At 34.2% G+C, this 22,604-nt stretch overlaps 1 protein-coding gene across 2 annotated transcripts in view; it reads right to left on the bottom strand.

Annotated features, from left to right (window-relative positions):
* The window catches only part of BLK (BLK proto-oncogene, Src family tyrosine kinase), a 159,851-nt gene that overhangs the window by 42,739 nt on the left and 94,508 nt on the right, over window positions 1-22,604 (bottom strand). Inside the window, exon 1 of one of the 2 annotated variants that reach the window (XM_074209509.1) lies at window positions 9,470-11,904. The exons of the other annotated variant lie outside the window; for it this stretch is intronic. The gene's annotated coding sequence lies outside the window, so the exon portion shown is untranslated. Of the gene's footprint in view, window positions 1-9,469; window positions 11,905-22,604 lie in introns of those variants that run through there. 2 annotated transcript variants of the gene reach the window in all.

Genomic DNA, 22,604 nt, shown 5'->3' with positions numbered 1-22,604 from the left:
TATACAAACATAAACATAAGACACTTTTTATACAAATAAAGTAAGATCTAAATAATTAAAGCAGTATTTACTGATTATGGGTAGGTAAAGCCAATATAATTTTTTAAATAACAATTTTTACCTAATTTATTTTTGTAATGCCATCCCAATTAAATTATTACAAATTATCTTACTGAGTTAGGAAAAATAATAACAAAGTTCATTTAGATGAAAAAAGGGTTAGAAACACCAAAGAGACAGAGGAAGAAAGATGTAAAGGAAACAGATTCAAAAGTATCAGACTTTAAACCATTTTATAAGATGAGAGCATTGTTGAAGTATAAAATTAATAATTTTGATTATTTTCAATTAAATTTCTCATTTAAATAAAACATGCAGCTAAGAATAGAAAGAATGCAGAAAATTGAGAACAGGGTTTCATGCACAGTCTCTCAGAATTTGATTGGATTGGAATATTAATGTGTGGTAGGAAATGATGAACTGGTTGATTTAAAAAAGCATGGAAAGACTTGAATTTATAAAGGAGGATACTGCCTACTTTCAGGAAATGCATGAGAAGTGGAGTTAAGTATGATAAAGACTTAGATCCATTGTATGAGTATATATACTCATATATCTAGGATAATAAATATCTAAATATATATTTGTATATGTATATATGCATATTTATACTTATATATCTGTGCTTAATTGAAGTTTTCTTTGGGGATGAGGAGGTGGGGGGAAGGGGGAATAAAGAAAAAAGTACACAGCAGAGAACCAAAAAAACCAACAAGAAAGAAAAGAAAAGCTGGACAAATTTGAATACAATGCATACAAGCTTTCTTGAAATGGAAATTTATTGTTCTATATTGAATCATCTCCTTTGTTCCACTGTACACATGTTAGTATTACTTTTTTCTTTTATTTTATATTTAAGTTTAAATAAAAAATTAAAAAATAAAAAAAGAATATCTTAAGAAGATTAAATGACTTTCCCAGGGACATATTACCAATACGGCAGAATTGGAACTAGAACTTTTGTTTCCAAACTTCCAGGCAAGCATTCTTTTCATAATTCTATGTTACCTGAGAAGGTAAGGGAGCTGGCCCTGAGCTAAGAAAAGAAAGAAACCTTGAGTTTACCTACTGAAATGGAGGATGAAGTTGGGTCACACCTCATCCACAGCAGGTATGTCCAGGCTTCTGTGTGCTTAGAAGTTTAGAAATACAGACCCTAGATTACTGCCCATCGGCTTTAATCGTATCAGAAGAGATTTGGATTATGAACTAAAACAAAGAACTATGGACCATAAAGAATAGAAGTTTTAACATTAAAATGTATATTTCACAATGCTCAAAGACAATTCTAAAGCACTTATTATGGAAAATGCCATCCAAATCCAGAGAAAGAACTATGTAAACTGAATGCAGCCAAAACATATTATTTTTCATTTTAAAAATTTATTTTATATTTTTTATGTTTTTTCCCCCTCATGGTTTTTCCCCCTTTCATTCTGATTCTTCTTTCACATTATGTCTAATATGGAAAAATGATTAAGATAATTATACATGTATAACCTGTATCAAATTACTTGCTATCAAAGAGAAGGGAAGGGAAGGGGAAAATGTGGAACTCAGAATCTTACCAAAAATGAATATTGAAATCTATCTTTGCATATAGTTGAAAAAATAAATAAATTTTTATTTAAAAAAAAACACATTCCTTCTGCCTTTTCTTGGAGAGTTGGGGGATTGCATGTAGTTGGGGACTTATATAACAAGCAAAAACTATCATTAAACTTTTTAAAAAAAGAACATTTATAAAAAGAACTGTTAACGACCTTTGGCTATGTCCTCCTAGGATACTTAGCTCTATGGCCCTAGCCACATATCTCTGAGTCGCAGTTTCATCATTTATAAAATAAAGATGTAGAATTTAATGACTTCCAAAGTTCCCATAAATATATGATCATGCATCCTATGATCATCATATGATCCTATACTCTACCTCATTCCACTCCTATCAGATTCTGTGCCTTAGTGAAGAGAAATTCTGAATATCTTGATTTTCAGAGAAGAATGTGTCACTGGTAGAAGATATGGTATGATAAATCATAAAATTTTATGAATTCTAATTTTGTTATTTTTGTAAATGCAATTTCTTCCTCTGTTCTTATTCTCTTTGCTTAATGGCAACCTTTGAATGGATGAGAATCAGGAATAATGGGAAGTATGTATGTCATTAGTATAAAATGTGAAGTTGAATGACTTCAATGCTTAAAATATTCTCCATTATACTGCAGAGTACCTTAGGGAACTGTGGTTAGAGAAGCATTTTTTCATTGAATTGACTATATAATTACACACTATTCAAGATTGCATGAGACCTCAGTGGTTTTCTAGTCTAACTAATATTCCTAAAAGAATCCTTACAGTTACATACCTCACCAGTGATTATCTCTAGCTTCTGTCTGGAGACTCCAGTGAGGGACCAATTGAAGCAACTCATTGTCTTTTGAATAATTTTCAATTGTCCAATTTTTTTTAAATCAAGCTTAAACTTGAATTTTTCCATTTTTACCTGCTGCTCCTGGTTCTATCCATTCTTAGGGATATAGGAAAGACAATGAAAGATTATTGACTACATACCAAGACTACTCTTAAATTTGAGAGGTTCCTGTTCTCTCAGAAAACAACCAAAAAGTCAATCAGTAGCTTGGGGCCCCTTTGGAAAATATTATGCTTGGTTGCATGAAAACACAGTAACCAAAGCATTAGTGGGTTGTTTTTCAGATGCACCATTAGGCACGTAGGCATTTATGTGTGTGTTTCGAAACCTGCCCCTATGGTGGAGTTTTAGAACTAACAGGGACCTATTAGTTCCTAATTAGTTCCTAACCTATTTCATTGAGTTCAAATTCTTTGGTAGAAACAACATGATGGAATGGGAAAGTCTCTGGTTTAGGAGCAGGAGGGCATGGGTCCAAGTTCACCTCTGGCCCTTACAACCTGTGTAATGTTGAGCAAGTCATTAAACTTCTCTAGATTTCCATGTTCTCCCATGTAAAATAAAAGGGTTGCCTTAGATGACCTCTAAGGTTACTGTTATCTCTAAACTATGACACACCTTTCTATAGAGGAGGAATCTCAGACTGAGGAGGATTTTCCACATTGCTCTGGAAATTAGTGAGTTTTGTCCCTTAAGAAATTTTTGCATTAAGAAAATTCAAGCTCTTCTAAAATAGAAAGATAAAGACATATTCAATTTATTAAATTTCCCTCTTATTCTACAGGCACGTGACCTTCCACATGACTATTCCAAGTCTATTCCCAAGCCAAGATTACTTAGCAGAGAAATTTAAGATAGATCCATAGCAAGATTTAAAAATAGTCGAATAAAGATTTGGATAGAAATGAACAATAAGTTCAGAAAACTTGGTACCTTGCCTGGGTAATGAACCTCCCAGGATATTCCTTTTTCTCTATACTATGTACTCTACATTTCCATCCATCCAGACTGAATTCCTTGCTGCAGGTGAGAATTTGCACCATGACTAGTTGAAGAGCTAAAAGAATGTCTCACTCTGCTAGACTGAGCACCAGTGTCCACATTCCACTCATATTTAATCAGCGTCTATGGAATTGAATTGAACCAGTTTCATTCTTGTGAATTCTCAGTTCACTCTGCAAAGTAGATATTAATTTTTATGATGAGGTTTGAATCTAAGTGCTCTATCTGAAGATTCTAGAGGTATCAAAGACCTGACCATATGCTTCCACAATACTCCTGAAGTCAAAATCAGATTAAAATATAATTGGAATGGCTCTTAGGGAGAGGGAGGAAGGAGAGTAGGGATACTATGGTGATGTTAGAAAAATAAGACATCAACAAAAATTCAGAAATATTTAATGAAATAAAATATAATAAAACATAGATAACATTACATTTTAAAACTAAGTTGCTAGGCAGCCCTTATGTTTAGATTAGTGGCCTTATTTCTATTTAAATTTGACCCTATAGACTATACCAATTATAAATTTGATGGTACAGATCATCAAGAGACATTCTGTCTTGTTACTTTTTGTCTCTTTTTTCTTCTCATAAAAATATTTCATATATTCCATATATAAGCATTTATTTTCTTCTCCTCCCTACCTCAATGAGAGACAAAAAGGAAAAACAAAACCCTTGTAAAAATATGAATAGTCAAGCAAAACAAATCCCTACATTGGTTTAAATGATTAAAGTATAAGTTGCTCTAATTTAGAGAATCTCATCAGATGCTTCATAGAATTTCCTTGCATCTTCATCTTTTGCAAACTATTTATATATTTGAGCTATAATTATGTTCATAAGGATCTTTTTTTAAATGTTCATCATGGACAATAGAAATATTCCAAGAAATGAAATTTCTTGTTGCTTTTGGACACACAAGAAAACCAATGACAAACTCCTCTATTTTCCTTTCCAAGGAGAATCTGTATGAGATCTTTCCATTTATTTAGCTGTAACTTCTTTATAGCTCTTCATGTCATTTATTATAAGAATGTAACATTGTAAGTTCCTTTAGTAGTATGTTGTGGTATAAATGGAGAGAGGTAAATGAATTAAAGTATTCTAGGAAATCAAAATGACAAAATCTCAAATGATATGGGAATATGGGAAGTGAGTCTATATCAAGATGAGTTTAGTCCCCTTTCTTATGGACCTGGAGAACCAGAAAAATGATAATACCTTTGTCCAATGTAGACTGGATGATCGCTGCACAAGTATCTCACTTAAAATTTCATTCATTAAGGTAATATTTATATAACATTCAAAAAATTTTGTGATCCTTAGCAACTTCTCATCTTTCTCAGTTATGGACACATACTCCGCAGAAATAGAAGGGCTTCTGCAGAGTCCTGGTGGCCATTTTGTAATATTTTCATTTTTGTGGATTTCCATGACCAGAAATTTAATCACCATATTACATGACAGTCCATCAGCTGCTTCCTTAAAGGCATATACCTATACTTCAATCACACCAGTCAGTATCCTAGGATATGACATTAAATCAACTTACAATGGCCAGCCACATGACTTCTGTAAGAATAAGTATCAGATTTCCTGAAAATGGTTTATCACTTTAAAAAAATTTGGACACACAACAAAACAATACATCAAGTCCTTTTTTTGAAGTTTTTGACAATTTCTGAGGTGGAAATTGTCACACTGAAAATTTAGTATTTGAGCTGGCTCCAGTTTGTTAATGCTCTGAAATTTTAATAGCCAGATGACCTTAGAACCTCTCTATTAGGAGGAGTAAAATGATAATTATGCAATAGCTTTAATGAAACACTTGAGAACCAATAGCCATTCTTAAAGGGCAATTAGTAGTCATTCAAACAATATCCATGCATTCCAAATGTTTTCCAGGTGGCATAGTAAGTAATAATAATAATAATAATAATAATAATAATAATAATAATAATAAAAGGCAACATTTATATAGTGCCTACTTTGTATCAGACAATGTGCTAGGTAAGCACTTTACAATGATCTCCTTTGATCTTCACAACCATCCTGGGGAATAAATACTATTTTCATACACATTTTAGAGATGAGAAAACTGAACTGAACAGTAGGTGACTTGTTCAGGGTTAGACAAGTGAGACTGAATCTGAAATCAGGCCTTCCTGACTTAAGTCCCAGCACTCTATTCACTGTATCTCTTAACTAGACCTGAATATGCTTCCTGGCTTAAACACTTACTAGTTCTTTTAGCCTCTCTCAGCCGCAACTTCTTCAATTATAAGATAGTAAATAGTACCTCACAGTGCTGTGAGGATCAAAATATAAAGTTCTTTGCAAACCTTAAAATACTATTAAAAAGTTATTATTATTATTATTATTATTATTATTATTATTATTATTATTATTATTATACCATACAAGAACCATAGATTCAGAATTGGAAAGTACCTCCAAGGTCATCTTGTTTTATTCATCTTGCAGATGAGTAAACTAAAGCTCAAGAAGTTTAATTGATTTGTCCAAGATTACTTCAAATGATAATATAACTCTCATTAGAGTTTCACTGTAATTCCAGCTATTGCTACCCGCCCCACATTCACTCTTGTGACAAAGAAAAAAAATAAGCAAAATGGTGACTGTATCAAAAAATGTTTGCAGCATTCTTTGTGCTAAGCCTCTCCACTGAAAGGAAGGAGGTGAATTTCATCACCAATTCTCCAAGATCAAAATTGCTTATTACAATTACTCAGCTTTGGATTCCTTTCATCATTCTTCTAATCTATATTACTGTAGTCACTGAATATATTATTAATGTATTCAATATTAATATATTATTATTATTTTATGGCATATATTATTTCATTCCACATTGGTTCTTATGACATTTTGATGTTTCCTCATATCTGTTGCTTCTTATGGACCTAATATTCCCTTTTTCATTCCCTGATATCATTCGGTAACTACTGAATTGGTTGGCATCCACTTTGTTTCCAATAATTTGCTGATCTGGTGCTATGAATATGTGCTGTATAGATATGAAATTTTTTACCTCCTTGGGAGTATATGTCCAGGAATAAGATCACCCAACATGTTTTCCATTGAGCAATAATCTTAATCATTACTTACCCCACCAAGTCATTGATTTTCCAGAGTTAAGCAAGTCTCTAAGCCGATAAGCAGTTAAAAGGCCTAACTTTGTATTGCCTTTTGTGTCTCTTCATGTGAACAGCTAATAAATTATTCTTTTAGATTTGACTATGATTCATCTGACATTTCTGGATTAACTGACATTTCTTTGCACTGTGTGATGCATTCATACAATTGTGGGGTTATGTGGAAATATCATAAATATTATCTCATTGCTTTGCAAATAAAATTCTGAACGGACCTTAAATGTATTCCTCCAAATATGCCATCTCTCATGAGAGTCTTTAGACTATCTCTCCACTGATTCTTCTATACTTCTTAAAGGCAGTGTTTATAAAAGGAAAGAGATTCTGAGATATTTAATGACCTACGTTAAGTTTGAAGAACCCACATAGAAAGTTGGACTGAAGACATTAACTACTTTGCCTTTTGAACCATATCAAATTTTTTAAATGGCAAAGACAGAAAAAGGAAATGATTACAGAACCCTGACATTTCTGGGGCAACAATATTGCTATAAATAGAGATATAAATCGTGCTCCTTTGAACCTTTGCTGAGGGGACAGAGGTTAATTTTTTTGTGTATTTATTTTGGATTTTTGAAGGGACACAGGAAGAGGTTGTTTATATTTGGAAGAGCTAGGGATAATAATTACTTCAGTCCAGAAAACTCAAAATTTTCAGATTTTCCCCCTCATACATAAGTTGAATATATCCATCATTTTCTTTTGGGAAAGTTTGAGGTCTAAGATTTAGATGAAGAACAAACTTAGGAAGTGGTTGCTACTATCCTAATCCCAGAGGTCAATTCCAAAGAGCATGACTTGGGAGTTAGTAAATCTAACTAATGTTGTCTGTGCTACTTATTATTTCTACCTCCCTAGGGAAGCATGTTTACTGCCTCTCCATCAGTTTTCTTAATTGGAAAATTGAAGGTGCATGAGTAGGGATAATGCCCTTTTCCCCTATTTTAAAGGATTCTTAGAAGACTCAAATAAGATAATATGAAGTAATTTGGGATAGTAAAGCATTATATAAACGTGAACCAACTCCTGACTAAAGTACTCATCATCTAAGTCTGGTCTAGAAACAGTCTAGTATAAATGTTTGAAAAGTCAATAGTATTTTTCCCCTAGCATTTACCTTTGCCAATCTCCTGAGACATCTAGAAGAGCAAATGAGAAACCAATGACCTTAGCCTGTGAGTATGATTAGCCTTGGAATGGATTCCATTGTTTGGAATGGTGTAGAACACCTGGTACCACTCCAACCTAGGGTTGGAGGTCTACTAGTTTTTACACCATCCTTTTGGGGATAGAGAAGGATAGATTGAATTTCTAATTACTAGATATATAGTCCTATATTTGAGACACGAGAATTTGGGGCATGCTAAGTCTATTCAAATTTTGCAAATTTCCCTGGGAATCTGAGATCAGTAAACCTTAAAGTTCCTTTTGTCTCTTGCTTTAATGGACTCAAATTAGCTGACATTCTGATTTCCTTGGCATTAGTAGTCTATGCGTGAGAGAACAGAACCTTTCCATCTGGGACCAGAAGGATTTCAAGTCTTCAAACCATCTTGGTGCCATCATGACTATTTGACTACATATTCCTTACCCTAGAGGCTTCTTTCTTTTTCTATTATAGAGAACTTAATACTTAGGGATTTCAAAGAAACTAAATACACTAGTTGAACTATAAAGTACACCTATATGGCAACATCAGAATCACAGATAGTTTTCAAAAACTAATGTTTGAAAATGTTTGAAAAAATAATGTTTGAAAACTGAAGTTTTCAAAAACCGAAACATATCTTGACTAATGCTGAAATACAGCACTTTTCAACATTTTTAAGAATAAGGGATTTATCTCCCAAAGACTAATTATTATTATCATTTTTGCAAGGCAATGGGGTTAAGTGGTTTGCCCAAGGCCACACGGCTAGGTAATTATTAAGTGTCTGAGGCTGGATTTGAACTCAGGTACTCCTGACTCCAGGGCCAGTGCTCTATTCACTGTGTGACCTAGCTGCCCCACGAAAGCCTAATTATTATAGGACAATGACAATATTTTTTCATTCCTAAAAGTCAAATTTTTGGCTTAAAGATTATATTTGTCCTCTTAAGATTCAGGGAAGGAGGTGGGATAGGCAAAGATCAGCAAAGGACAGAGAAGAGTCCTGGATTATTGCACCCATTATGCTAGAGGTAGTGCCAGCTCTGCAAAGACAAGGTAACATCTGAGATGGAAAGGGGTCTTACTGGAACTATGTTATCCTATAGACAGAATAGGTGTTGAACTATGAAATCATCATTGAACTTGTGAGTAATTAACATATCAACATATTCACTGATAAAAGAATTAGAAGGTATAATAAAGAACTAGAGTCAGGAAGAATTGAGTTCAAATTCTGCCCCAGATACTCACTAGCTGTGTGACACTGAGCAATTCATTACCCTCTTTTAGCCTCGGTTTCTTCAGCAACGAAATAGAAATAATAATAGTACCACCTCCTCAGGGTTGTTGTGAGATATGTATGAAATGCTTTGTAAACTTTAAAGCAGCATATAAAATTTAACTATTATTATTATTATTATTATTATCATCATGTCATAATTTCCCACTTATATTTTTTGTTAAAGTGAACTAAAAATCATTCTATATATTTCTGATCACCCATCTAACCAGGGAAACTGTATCCTTATTAAAAAGGCATCCACAAATGGCTTTAGGAAGCATGAGTGCCAAAAATCTTAATCTGGTCCTAGACCCAATATGGATATTGATAAGCCAGTGCCTCTGAAAGAGTCTTCACTCTCCTACCTCTCCAATGTGCTGAATCCAATCTCACTTGATCTTGGGAAATAGGTGGAAGTTCAAGTCTCAAATCCAGTGGATTATTCTCTATAAAGACAACATTCTTCTTCATTCCTTAAAGTCAAATTTGTGACTTCAAGGAGGGAACTGGTCAGGTGTGAGAAGCAAAGGGCAGTAGAAGACATATAAAAGAGGCCTAGTTTGTTGTATATACAATTAAAAAAACCCTGCCCTGCAAATAATCCCAACCCCACTTCAATGTCCGCTATTGTGGCTTCCTTCCGGGTGGGTGTGGAAACAAACTCATCGGTCGGCTTCTAAAATATCTCAGAAAGAAACAACTCAACTTTCCCTTGCCATAGGGAAAAAAGGAATTTACTGAATTTTTCATTTCAATGTCACTCTGTAGCCCCCCCAAAAGTTGTCATATTAGATTGTAGAATTTTAAACTTGGAGGGGTCGTCAAACAGAATTTTGCCCATTGTCTTCACTTTATGGGTGAGGAAACTGAGGTCCAGCAAAGGCAAATGAATTTGACAAGGTTACAAGGGATTTTTGTGATAGCCACAGGACTAGAACCCAGTCTCTTGTCCCCCCAGGCAAGTGATTTTGCCAATATATTTGGTGACTGGCAGGGGAGAGGGGAATGGGGGTTGGCGGGAAGGGGGAAGGGTTGGTGATGGTGGTATGATGAAAGCTGCAATTGAAATTCTCAGAATTATCAATTGCATCAATCAGTAAACCTCAAGAGCAAGATATTCAGATATGGGTTGTGCTTTACCACTCAAGATCTATTACGCATTTTGTGACAAGTACTATTTAAAATTTTTTTAAATCAGCACTTTCTATTCCAGTTTTAATAAAAATGATAACCCTTCTTATGAGAGGTTCCAACCATTACCTATAATTCTTTTTTCTCAAATAGTTTCATCAACTGGCACTTTTTTCCCTGGTCAGAGATTGTTTTACCTAGTGGCCACATTTGATTGTAATAAAAACCAGTATAAAAAATCTAAATATGGGGCAGCTAGGTGGCATAGTGGATAGAGTTCTGGGCTTGGAGTCAGGAGAACCTGAGTTCAAATCTGGATTCACGCACATAATAATTGCCTAGCTATGTGACTTTGGGCAAGTTACTTAAACCTATTGCCTTAAATAAATTTAAAAAAAAACAAAAAATCTAAATATAGCAAAAATATTCTGAGGTCCGGTTGATGGTTGATGTCCATAGACAGCATTAAAAAAATTCTAGAATAGCCAAGGAGCTTTCCTAGCCCAGTGTAATTGATTCCTAAGAACCAATTACAGGTTATAACCAATGATAACTTATATTAATCAAGCCTAGAGACCTTGAAGCTCAAATAAAACAATAGGGAAATATACTTAATTTTTCTGGCAATTACAATTTACAAACTTTATGTACTGTTATGGCCAAAGCTCATATCAATCCCCAGAAGATGAGATTTTCTACATTTCTCTAAGTTGGTCCTTGGGAGAGACACATATAGTCTGCTTCTAGGACTAAACTAAGTAGAAATGCCAGTCTAATATAATCATAAAGATTTCAGGCCCACTTCTATTCTATAAGATATTCATTCAGCAAATATTTATTAAGCACCAATATTGTGCTATCATTCTTCTTGGTGTTAGCATCAGAAAAGGAAGTTATATTAAAAAGAAGGAATATGGGAAGGGTTGTTCTCAGAAGGCCCAATCATTATTATGATGTCTAGAAACTATGAAGTTCAGGGCTTCCCAAAAAGTGAATAGTGATTGACTGAGCAATCACTTGCCACTTATCCAAACCCAGGATCATAGAATGTCAGAGTTGGAAGTTACCTAGTAAGAGTTAAGAATTAAAGTTAGAAGAGGCTTTAATTATCAATTACTCTAACCCCCCTACTTTTACAAAGGAAGAAGGTCTTCTGCTTCTAAATTCAATGTTCTTCTAACTACAGTTTGCTGCTTCCAATATCCAATCTAGCATCCCATCCCCCCATTTTGTAATTGAGGAAACAAAAGAGTGAATAATAAAAACAGTAATTTTAATCATTAGTTATAAGATATGAAGTATCTCCCCTACAACAACTCCTGGATTAGATTGAGCAGGCCTCTCCAGTTTTACATATTGGGGAACTGAGACCCAAGAAGAAAAGTGTCTTGAGTGAGGTCAAACAGCTACTTCATGTCAGAAGTGGGATTGGTACCTGGAACCCTAGTTCCCAAGCTAGTAATAATTTCCCCTCTATGGGGTATCATTTTCACTGAGGTCTGTTACCATTTCAGATTCTGTGGAGGGTGGGGTTGAATTCAGTAAGTTTGAAACCCTGGTAGTCACCAGTGGGATCTGATTCAATAACTTCTCAGCAGGATTTTTAAAATTCACACTTCCTAGTTTTTCTTGGTAAAAGGAATTCTAATATGTTTCCTGATGAGACCCTTCAGTTGGGAAACTCTTCTACAGCTTCAGGACAATCTGCATATTCTCCCTGGAGCAGCATTCACATCCCTGGAGTATTTAAAGCTGTTCAGCTTTATGATTTCCTGTATTATTTTCTATATTTTATACTTTACAGATTATTGAACAGTCCTGATATCTTAACTGCTGGTAAAAATTCATAAATTTGTTTAAATTTTCAAAACCTTTTATATAGTTTTCTGAAATTATTGATTGGGAAAATAAAAAAAAGTTTGATAATGTCTGGAATAACTTCAGGTACCCAGTAAATGTTCAAATAAACATAATGCATAAATGTAAGTAAATCTATTTGCAATTATTAAAACACTACAACAAAGTCAGTTTTAATTATTACAGCAGCAATTTTTATAATTTCTTAAGTTGATTGGGAAAATCCTGGGCAAATAGTGGCTTGAACATATTTCTACAAATATCACACAAATAAGGGAGATGATTATTGTGTTCTCTAGTTATATAATACCTATAGCATCATTTTCAGTTCTGAGCAGTATATGTAAAGCTAGAACGTTGGCAAGCAGAAGCACATTCATAGGAAAGCTATCTGAATAGGACTGAAGATGAAATGAGAATATGAGATGTGTCATGAGATAATCAGTTGAAGAAACTGGGGATGTTTATCCCAGAGAAGACTTTGAAGAGGATTATCATAGCCCTCATCCCTCAAGATTTTAAGGACTGTGGTTAGAGGCAAGAATAATATAATAAGTAGATAGAGTCTTTCTTGGAGTCAGGAAAACCTGGAGTTAACATATGCTTGTGTGATTCTGGACAAGCTATTTAAACTCTCAAGGGACTCCCTAAGACACACACATTGCCAGTAAGTTGATATGCATTGGAATTCTATTAACCTCTTCTATAGTTTGGAGGGTTTTGTGGGGGTGGAGGGGAAGGGAAGGACATTATTTATTTCTCTTCTTATTTGTAGTACTTCCACTTTTGTGCTGATTTTAAGTTTTTTGATTGGTTGGCTTTCTAATTTTTAAAGGATATTCAGTTCGTTAATCTACTCCTTTTCTATTTTGCTAATATATGGTGGTTTTATTGGCTACAATTTCTCCCCAAGAACAGCTTTAGCTGTATCCCAGAAATTTAAGTATGTTGTTTGATTGTTAAAATTTTCTTTTACATAATTATTAATTGCTTTTCTATTCTTTGACCCATTCAGAATTTTAATGTGGTCACTTTTTAGGTCTATGGTTTTTGTTTGTTTTCTCAGAACTGATTACTAATTTTATTGGATTATGGTTTGGAATATAGCTCATATTGCAATTTGATTTTGATTGCATTTATGGTCAGTAAAAATTGTTTATTGGAATTCTCTATAGATCAGTGAAATCACAGGTTCTATCTTACATGGAAGATGCATACATTTGTTCTGCTGGGAGCTCAAAAGGCATAATACGGGTCTGTGGACCAATATTAAGATTTAGAGCTTGAAGAAATTCTAACCTTTATATAGTTTAAACTCTTATAAATGGGGAAATTGAATCCTAGAGAAGTGACATGATTTGTCCAAAATCCTGTAGCTTTTAATTAGAACTAGATCTAAAGCCAAATCTAATCTCAGATACTTGCTAGGTATGTGACCCTGGACAACTCAGTTTTTATCTACCTCTATTTCCTCATCTGCAAGTAGAGATAATTATTTGGTTCTTGTTCTTTGTTTTCAAAAAAAGACCAAAATGACATCCCTAGAGACAAGTTAAAGTGTGTCTGACTGTAACTGATCAGACTGAGCTTGGAATGCTCCACTAGAGGGTGGGCACAAATAGTCCATGTGAACACCTGGGGTGGGTTCTCTAAAAGTACACATCTCACTTTTTCCTTTCAGCTGCTTTAATTCTGCCTTCCTCATAAAGCACAATACTTTCTCTGATTAGGGCATACTGTACTGGGTTGGTCCTGTGCCAGTGTCTCCCATTCTGCATAATTAATTCCAAAGTTCTTATATGAGACACCTTCAGGGTTCCTGGTATCACTTCTTCTGACCCTTCTGTCAACTCTTGCCCTCTGTGAGTTCTCTATAAAATAGTCTTTTTTGGCAAATATACAATTGGCATTTGAATAATGTGCCCAGCCCACTGTAGTTGTACTCTCTGTAGTAATGTTTAAATGCTTTGGTAGTTTAGCTTAAGAAAGGACCTCAATGTCTGGTATCTTCTCCTACCAGGTAATCTTCAGAATCTTTGTGAGACAATTAAATAGAAGAGATTCTGTTTTCTGGCATGGCGTTGGTAAACTGTTCAGGTTTCACAGGCATATAGCAATGGCGTCAGCATAACGACTCTGTAGACCTTCAGTTTGGCAGTCAGTCTAATACCTCTCCTCTCCCACAGTTTCTTTTGGAGCCTCCCAAATACTGAGCTAGCTCTGGTAATGCGTGTGTCAACCTCATTGTCAGTATGTATCTCCCGGGAAAGGACACAGTCAAGATAAGTACTCAAAATACAGTATTCAAAACTTCTTCATTTGCTGTAATCAATGGTTCCACATATGGATGGTGTGGTGCTGGCCGGTGAAGCACTTGTGTTTTCTTAGTGTTAATTGTCTGACCAAAATTAACACAAGCAGCAGAGAATCAATTCATGCTTTATTGTATCTCTGTTTCAGAGGCTGCATTGAGTGCACAATCATCTGCAAACAGAAGATCATGTACCAACACTCCCTCTACTTTGGTTTTGGCTCATAGCCTTTTCAAGTTGGAGAATTTACCATCAGTGCAATAGCTAACCTTGAGGTCATCTTCATCCTCAGTGGAGACATTTAATAACATGGTTGAAAACATCATGCTAAAAAGCATGGGAGCAAGGGCATACATATCCTTGTTTCATTCCCTTGGTGACTGGGAAATCTTGAGATCATCATCCACTATCCAGAACCTGGACAAGTATGCCATCATGAACTTCTCCAGGAAACCAAATATTGACATAATTTTCTTTAAACCCTCACAACTGACAGTATCAAAGGACTTGGTCAGATCTACAAATGTTGTATTCAGACCTCTGTTCTGCTCCTGGCATTTTTCCTGGATTTGTTAGGCAGCAAGTATCATATTGACTGTTCCTCAACCTTTCTGTACACTAGCTCTTAGGGAGATGACCACCTTCCTGGTGAAGGATCAGCCTATTAAGGAGGATTCTGGGAAGAATCTTGCTAGTAAGGACTAAAAGAGAAACACCTCTGTGATTGTCACAGGACAATCTATTCCCTTTACCTTTATAGGGATGAATGATGGAGGCTCTTCAAGCCATATAACCTGCAAAATTTCAGTCAGTTTTTGTATGAGCAATGGACCCCCCCCACACACACACCTTGTAGATCTCAACTGGAGTAGAATCAGCACCAGGTGCTTTGACACATGTAAAGTAGAGATAATAGATCTTACCTCCCAGAGTTGTTGTGAGGATCAAATGAAACAATATTTGTAACACTCTAAGTACAATGCCTGATATTAGGCAATTAATAAATATTTGTTTCCTTCCTTCAATCTTAACTCATCTTTTTCTTTCCTTTCTTCTTTTCTTCCTCCTTCCACAATGCTGTAGTTTTTCTAAGGGTCAAGTCCCAACATTGAGCAGGTCTACAATCTTGAAAAGAGAGAAGATCCCATGCCCAACAGACTGGTCATGGAGTGATAAAATCTTTGATCATGACAAACCATGAAACAAAGAAAAATATAAAATGTTCCTCAGTTCTTAGGGAGGTCTTTTCAGTTTCTGCAGTGATAGTAGCAGGGTAGAAGGAAATGGAACAGAATGGTAAGAAGCCCAGTTTCTAGACAATTTATAAATATTAACTTAGTTCTTAGTACTCTGAGATTGAAGTCCAGAAATCAAACAATGAGCGAGTATATATACTATTGAAAGCACTAAAAAAATTATCAATATTGAAATTCTTGTTATAAATGAGACTAGAAAGCCAAAGAAAAATTGAAACTAAACATAAGGATGGTTCACAGATTTTTAATGGAGACGCAAAGAAAAGAAGTTGATAATAGTGATTTTCAATAGATATCAAAACCAACAAGAAACATGCTATGGTAAACAGGTATTATAGCAGTTATGATAAGTAGTTACCAAAAGACCACCAAGAAAATAATTGCAGCTTATGAATCAACATTGCTTGTAGAGGCTAAAGTGGTATAGATGTTCTATAAATCACTTGATAAAAAAGCTTCCAAATGAAATCAATATATACATATATATATATATATATATATATATATATTTCAATACTTGGTGACTTCAATGTAAAAGAGGGCATAGGATAGTCAAATATATTTTGAAAAATATAGTTTAGAAGAGAAGGATGAGATTTGTAGATTACATAAGCATATCTCATCTCTCTCAACATAGTAAGTATAAATAATACCACAGAAATGAAATGAATTCTATATTAACAACAGGAAATGACTTGTTACTGAGTTATTGAGTTAGTTGTCTATGGACAATGAGACTACTGAGTTGTTGAGTAAAGATAAAAATTAATACAAAATTAGAAGTAATAAAAATGAGAAAAAATATAGTATACCATTAAGGCAATTTCATCCTGACATATTTAAATATTATTGATGACAATAATAATCAACACTGATTACAATTCATATAGATTTTAACTGATATATAAACTAATTGCCATAAGGAGGAGATTAAAAGTGACTTGAAAATTCTTCAGTCAGCAGACTTCCAATATACTTTCCAGCAGAGAGCTATGGCAGTCAAGAGCAACATCATTTAGAACATCAACTTGTAAAAACTGAAGAAGAATTAGAAGATTATGAATACTTTGTCTAATAGAATAGCCAGAAGCATTAGAAAAAAATTGAGAAAATCTTGATGAAGCTAAGCAAAGTCATTCTAAGGGAATTTAAAAATGAAACTGGAAGATCACAAACAGATGAAAAATGGAAAAGAATTGAACTGAAAGAATTTTTCCTCATGGCAAACTGTTTTTACTGACAACTTCAGTAAAGATACCATATTGTAACTGAAATACAACAATCTAGGATATATTGCTGGAAGAAGAAAAAATGACCCTGATGATAAGAAGTTGGGAAAATCAACAGGATTAGATCAAATATACATAGAGAAGGTTTGTTGGAGGTGACTTAATTCTGAGGAAACTGAGGAATTATTTTTTAAATTTTTTTCATTTATTTAGGGCAGTGGGATTAAGTGACTTGCCCAAGGTCACACAGTTAGGCAATTATTAAGTGACTGAGGCTGGATTTGAACTCAGGTTTTCCTGACACTAGGACCGATGTTCTATCCACTGCACCACCTAGCTGCCTTTGAGGGCTTATTTTTTCACCATACATGAAAAATAAATTATCAAATAAATGGGAGGAAAACTATCATAACAAAAGAGGTCTCAGAGGGGAGCAGTTAGGTGTCATAGTACATAGAGCACCCACCCTGGAGTCAGGAGGACATGAGTTCAAATTTAACATCAGACACTTAATAATTACCTGTGTGACCTTGGACCTGTCACTTAACCCTATCGCCTTGTAAAAAAGAAATTAATTTTTTAAAAAAATCCAAGAGGATATCAATAACAATAAATTCATATGCATATGCATTTTCCCATCTATTCTAGATAGATAAGTACACCTATTGTGGACTAAGCATTATGCTAAATTGAGAATTGTACTATTTTAAAATGAGAATGATCTACACCTATATTAAGAGCATTGTTGATGAGGACAATGGAAAGGGAGCAGACAGGCTTTCCAGGTACTGTTCTACAGTGAACCATAGGTTTAGGCTCACACAAATGACTGAAAGGTTAGGTAAGGTCCCATTATGCTTATCATTTGTTAACTATAAAAAAGTATTTGATTAATTAGAGCAAATAAAATTTCTCCCATATATAATTAAAAATCAGATAAAATGCATGAAAGATATAGATTGCACAATAATATTCTGATTATTAATATCAAAGCATAAGACAAGCTGTATGCTTGCCAAAGGAATTTGATAAGTAAACAAATTATGTCCAACAAAGAGTCCAAATTAAAAAGGAATCCCCTAATTGATAAATTCTTAAGAGGTCCCTCTTTTCAGATGACATTATGCATAATCACAAAGCCCTGAAAGATTACAGAGTATCCTAATTGAGACTAATTATCACTCAAAAGATTTTGGTCTATCTACCCAGCTAAAACCAAGTAGTAAAAGAATGCCTATTGCTCAGACTATGTGATGATAGTGGATGGATAATCTATAGAGTTGGAGCCTCAGTCCATCTACTTCAGACAAACATTGCAAATAAAAAGTGAAGTGGATCCAGAATTGAAGGAAGAGCTCAACTGGACTGCTTTTTTAAAATTACATCTCACTGAAACTAAGCCAATTTTTTAAACTTATATTCCACAATGTCAAGTGACTGTGAATCATGAACTGCACAGTTTCCAGAGAACTGAGGTTGAAAAATCATAAGGAGAATGTGGCAATGGAAAAACATAAGTTGGGTTTGAGGATAGAGCACATAACAAAGAAAGAATCATAAAGAGGCATAGGGGTTGTCTTTAAAAATGAATAAAGAAGAAAGATGATGGCTAGTTCATGAATAAAAGTAAAGTATGATTGGAGGGTAATTTGCATACTGTATTGGTTGCCAGGCATCTTTATATAGAAATAACTCAAAGAAACTCCCTATTACGTTGAGTGAGACCCTAGTTGGTAAATTTATGGGAGGATATGAATGAAAAATCACATGAGATGGGTGGACTCAAAAGGTTTGCAATCCAATGGAAAGAATATCTACAATGAGGGGAACTAATATCCATTGGAGTATTGGAATGTCAATGGCTATGGAATGTCAAGTGCTAGTTGGCACAGTGTTTAGAGCATGGGCCTGGAAGACCTGAGTTCAAAATTGTCCTACAACATTTACTAGTTGTGTAAGGCAGAACAATTCATTTGGCCTTTGTCTGCCTCAATTTACTCAACTATAAAATGAAGATAATTATAGCATCTACTTCCTAGGGTTCTTGTGAGGATTAATAGAGATGATATTTGTAAATATCTAGAATATAACCTGGTACATATTAGCTATTTTATAAATATTTGTTCCCTTCCTCTGGAAATAGATGAGAAAGAATAATCATAAAACTATAGTTTGTACTATTTTTAAGGCAGCTAGGCGGTACAATAGAAAGAACATTGGGTTTGGACTCAGGAAGATTTGAGTTCACTTGTGACTTCCTATACTTACTGGCTGTGTGATCTTGGGCAATTCACTATCTGCCTCAGTTTCCTGAATTATAAAATGGGTATTATAATAATAGCACCTACCTCAGCAGGGTTCTGGTAAAGATCAAATGATGTATTTGTAAAGCATTTAACACAATGCCTCACACATGATAGTTGCTTAATAAATGTTTATTTCCTGCCATAACCAAGAGCCATGTTCCTACTTTACTATTGGGAAAAACTGGGGACAGTGGAGATCCTGAGATCAGAGAGAAAAGGAGGTAGAGAATGGAGGGGAGGAGATGTATAGAGCAAAGTAATAACTCTAATGTGGAATTTCTCCATCAATGCCAGTGGGTCCAAACTCAATCTCATAGTAAACTAGCAAGCAGAAACATGATGGGGCTTGTGACAGGCCTCAGAATTAACAATGGAAGTCAACAGGTACATTAGTCCTGGCACCAGGCAGAAGACAAAAGTTTTTGGAAGACAAGTGCCCTTGGCATAGAAGGCATGGTACACCCACCTATATTTAATGATTTTATGACTGTTACTAAGTTTCTAGAACATGAATGAATCAACCCTGATCTGTACAGTTTGGTCTTCTTAATAGCTTTTATAATTGATTACTGAGCAAAGATTTGAATCAGGGATGGGACAAATAATGACTGAATTATTTGTCTCAGTGGTTGAAGAAAATTGACCGCTGAGTGATCCCACCCATTGTTTGTAGATCAGCATATAATCAATTTAATCAATGACTCAGTGAAATTTAGTCACCATAATGGTTTTTAACCTTTTTTTGATGCCATTGCCCCTTGTACAGAGTAGGGAAGCCTATGGACCCTCTTTTCAGAATAATAAATTTAAATACATTTATGCATTAAATACATAAAATGCACACCATTATCAAGGAAATAGTTATGAAGGGTACTACTGTAGAAGGGTACTATAGTTACCAGGATGATTCACTGGAAAGATCTGTGTCTCAAAGATAGGTATTATAATGCAAATAAATGTTCAAAATAATGAGCTAGACACACATACACACACACACACACACACACACACACACACAAACACACAATCTACAGAGATATCCAAATCTCTGGTCTTTAAAGAAGGGCCCCAGCCTTTTGGGAAAGAGGGGATTAGTCACTTCTTACACATCCCACAACACTCAAACTCATAAAACAGGTTTAGAATATAAACTAGTTTGTAAAATTTTTTTGAGATAACTGAGGCAGTCAGCAGATACGTGACTTATCCACGGTCACACATCTAGTAAATGTCTGATGCTAGATTTGAACTCAGGTCTTTCTGACTCTAGCCTCATAATCTATCCAGTGTGCCATTGACTGTTTCTCTTGCTACAAAATACAATAGGAAACTAAGATATGATGCCATTCATTATGAAAATCAAGTAAAGAAGTAGAAATAGATTTATAGTGAAATCTTTCTGCTGAGTTGAAATAAAAAATAATTACCTTTCAATTGTTTTTCTGTTGTGTTTGGTGAATATCTATATATAGAGAGAAACATTATTCCCACTGAAAAACTGTTATGGAAAGTGTTATGTCCCATATTTGACTGATATATTGTATAGTTTTTTACTTTTAAAAAATGAATCTTAAAAATATTAAATATTATCTTGTCTAGTTCATTTAAAAATTTTTATGTATGCTTTATAAGGTACCTAATAGGTCATAATATATATAAGTTTTATATATATATATATATATTAGTTTATAGATTAATTATATATAGGTTTTTTAAACTTATGGACTATATCATCAAAAAAATTTGGAGACCACTGAGCTAAAGTTTTGATGTGATTTTAAGTAATTCTCAATATAGTTCTCAGAGGTCAAACATGAATACAAATTTTAGAGAAATAGATTTTGTATTTATAAAATTGTGGTTCAAAAATAGAACCAGTGCTTTAGGAGGTTAGGCTAAATAATCACTTGTCAAGGATATTAAAAAGTGATTTTTGTTTAGGTATAGTCTAAATTAGATTGTTTTTGAAGTCTCTTCCCACTCTGAGATTCAGCTTTTCTGAGATTGTAGAGATAGTAATGTCACAATCTTGTTACTACACCACAACATTTTCATTTTCTATAAAATCACCCATGAAAACAAACATTTTTTAAAAAGTAAACTTATCCTCTCTCAATAAAAAGATCCTGTGCAATTCCCCCCACCCCCACCCCCATCTCTTGATCTCCAATTCTTATTTCCTTAAATACACAACACAGTATGTGGCATAGAGGAGGTACAACTATATAAATGTTTAATCCCTTGTCTTTCTTCTTCTCTTTCCCTTTGCTGCTAGGGTCTATGCAGAATCAGGCCATAATAACATAACCTCTGTGTCTTAAAGAATCCGACCTGGTAGATATGTTCTTAAAATGCTTTTAGTTGACTTAGATTTGAATGAGACTAATCTGAGAATTCAATTGCCTCATTCTTTCCAGATAAGAAAATTGGATTTCTAGTGTGCTTAAATGTATAATGTAGCCCAAAAATTTATCAAGAAAAGAATAAATCACATTCAGCATTTATGTTCACTAAAGCAAAAACAAAACCTATAACATTAGAAATGTTCCCATAAAACAATGAAATCCTATTTTAGTATTATAAAATTCATCTTCAATTACCTAGAATATCCTCATTACTTACATGTTTGTACTATTCAACTATTTTTTAATTTCATAGAGTGTTGTAGGAGAAACAGAACATATGTTAAAGGAGAAAAGGAGGAAGAAGGAAGCAAGGAAGGAAGGAAGGAAGGAAGGAAGGAAGGAAGGAAGGAAGGAAGGAACAACTGGATTAGGAGACAGTAGTCCTCAGTTTGAATTCCATATTCTATATATATTAGATGTGTGACTTTGGCAAATCAATCTTTCTGACCTATATTAGCCCCATTTTAAAGAGGAGGAATCAGATACTTTGCTATATTCACAGAGTTGTCAAAATCAAATTATATGGAATAGTATTTTCTTGTTTTGAATGTCATTGTACTTTGTACATAGAAAGTGCTTTATATATGCTTTATGCATTCATGCTGCTGCTGAAAATGCATTTATATAATGCTTGCTTTGATTCCTGATTAACCCAGATCATTCCAAGATTGTTTATAGTTGAAACTGACACAACAAATAGAATCCCCTCCCCCTCCCCCCATCCCCCCCCAAAAATCAATTTGCTAGAATTCCTAATACAATGACAATTTGTCTTCATCACTGATGATAGTGGAACTTGTACTCTGGGAATCTAACATCTGTTTCCAGGGGGAAATGTGAGGTTGAAGAAATGATGCTTAATAAAATGAAGCCAGGACCAAATGGAAAGCAGAGAGAGGAAAACCATGCTGGACACAACACAGTTTGAAATCATCAGAGGAAAACTTTTCAGGATATTTGAAAGAGGAAGAAATAAGTATTTCGGAAAAAAATCATAAATGATA

The sequence above is a fragment of the Macrotis lagotis genome, chromosome 1 (assembly GCF_037893015.1).
Source record: "Macrotis lagotis isolate mMagLag1 chromosome 1, bilby.v1.9.chrom.fasta, whole genome shotgun sequence".
NCBI lineage: Eukaryota > Metazoa > Chordata > Mammalia > Peramelemorphia > Peramelidae > Macrotis > Macrotis lagotis.
The sequence above is the reverse complement of the archived record's forward strand: the minus strand, read 5'-3'. Positions and strand labels throughout refer to the sequence as shown.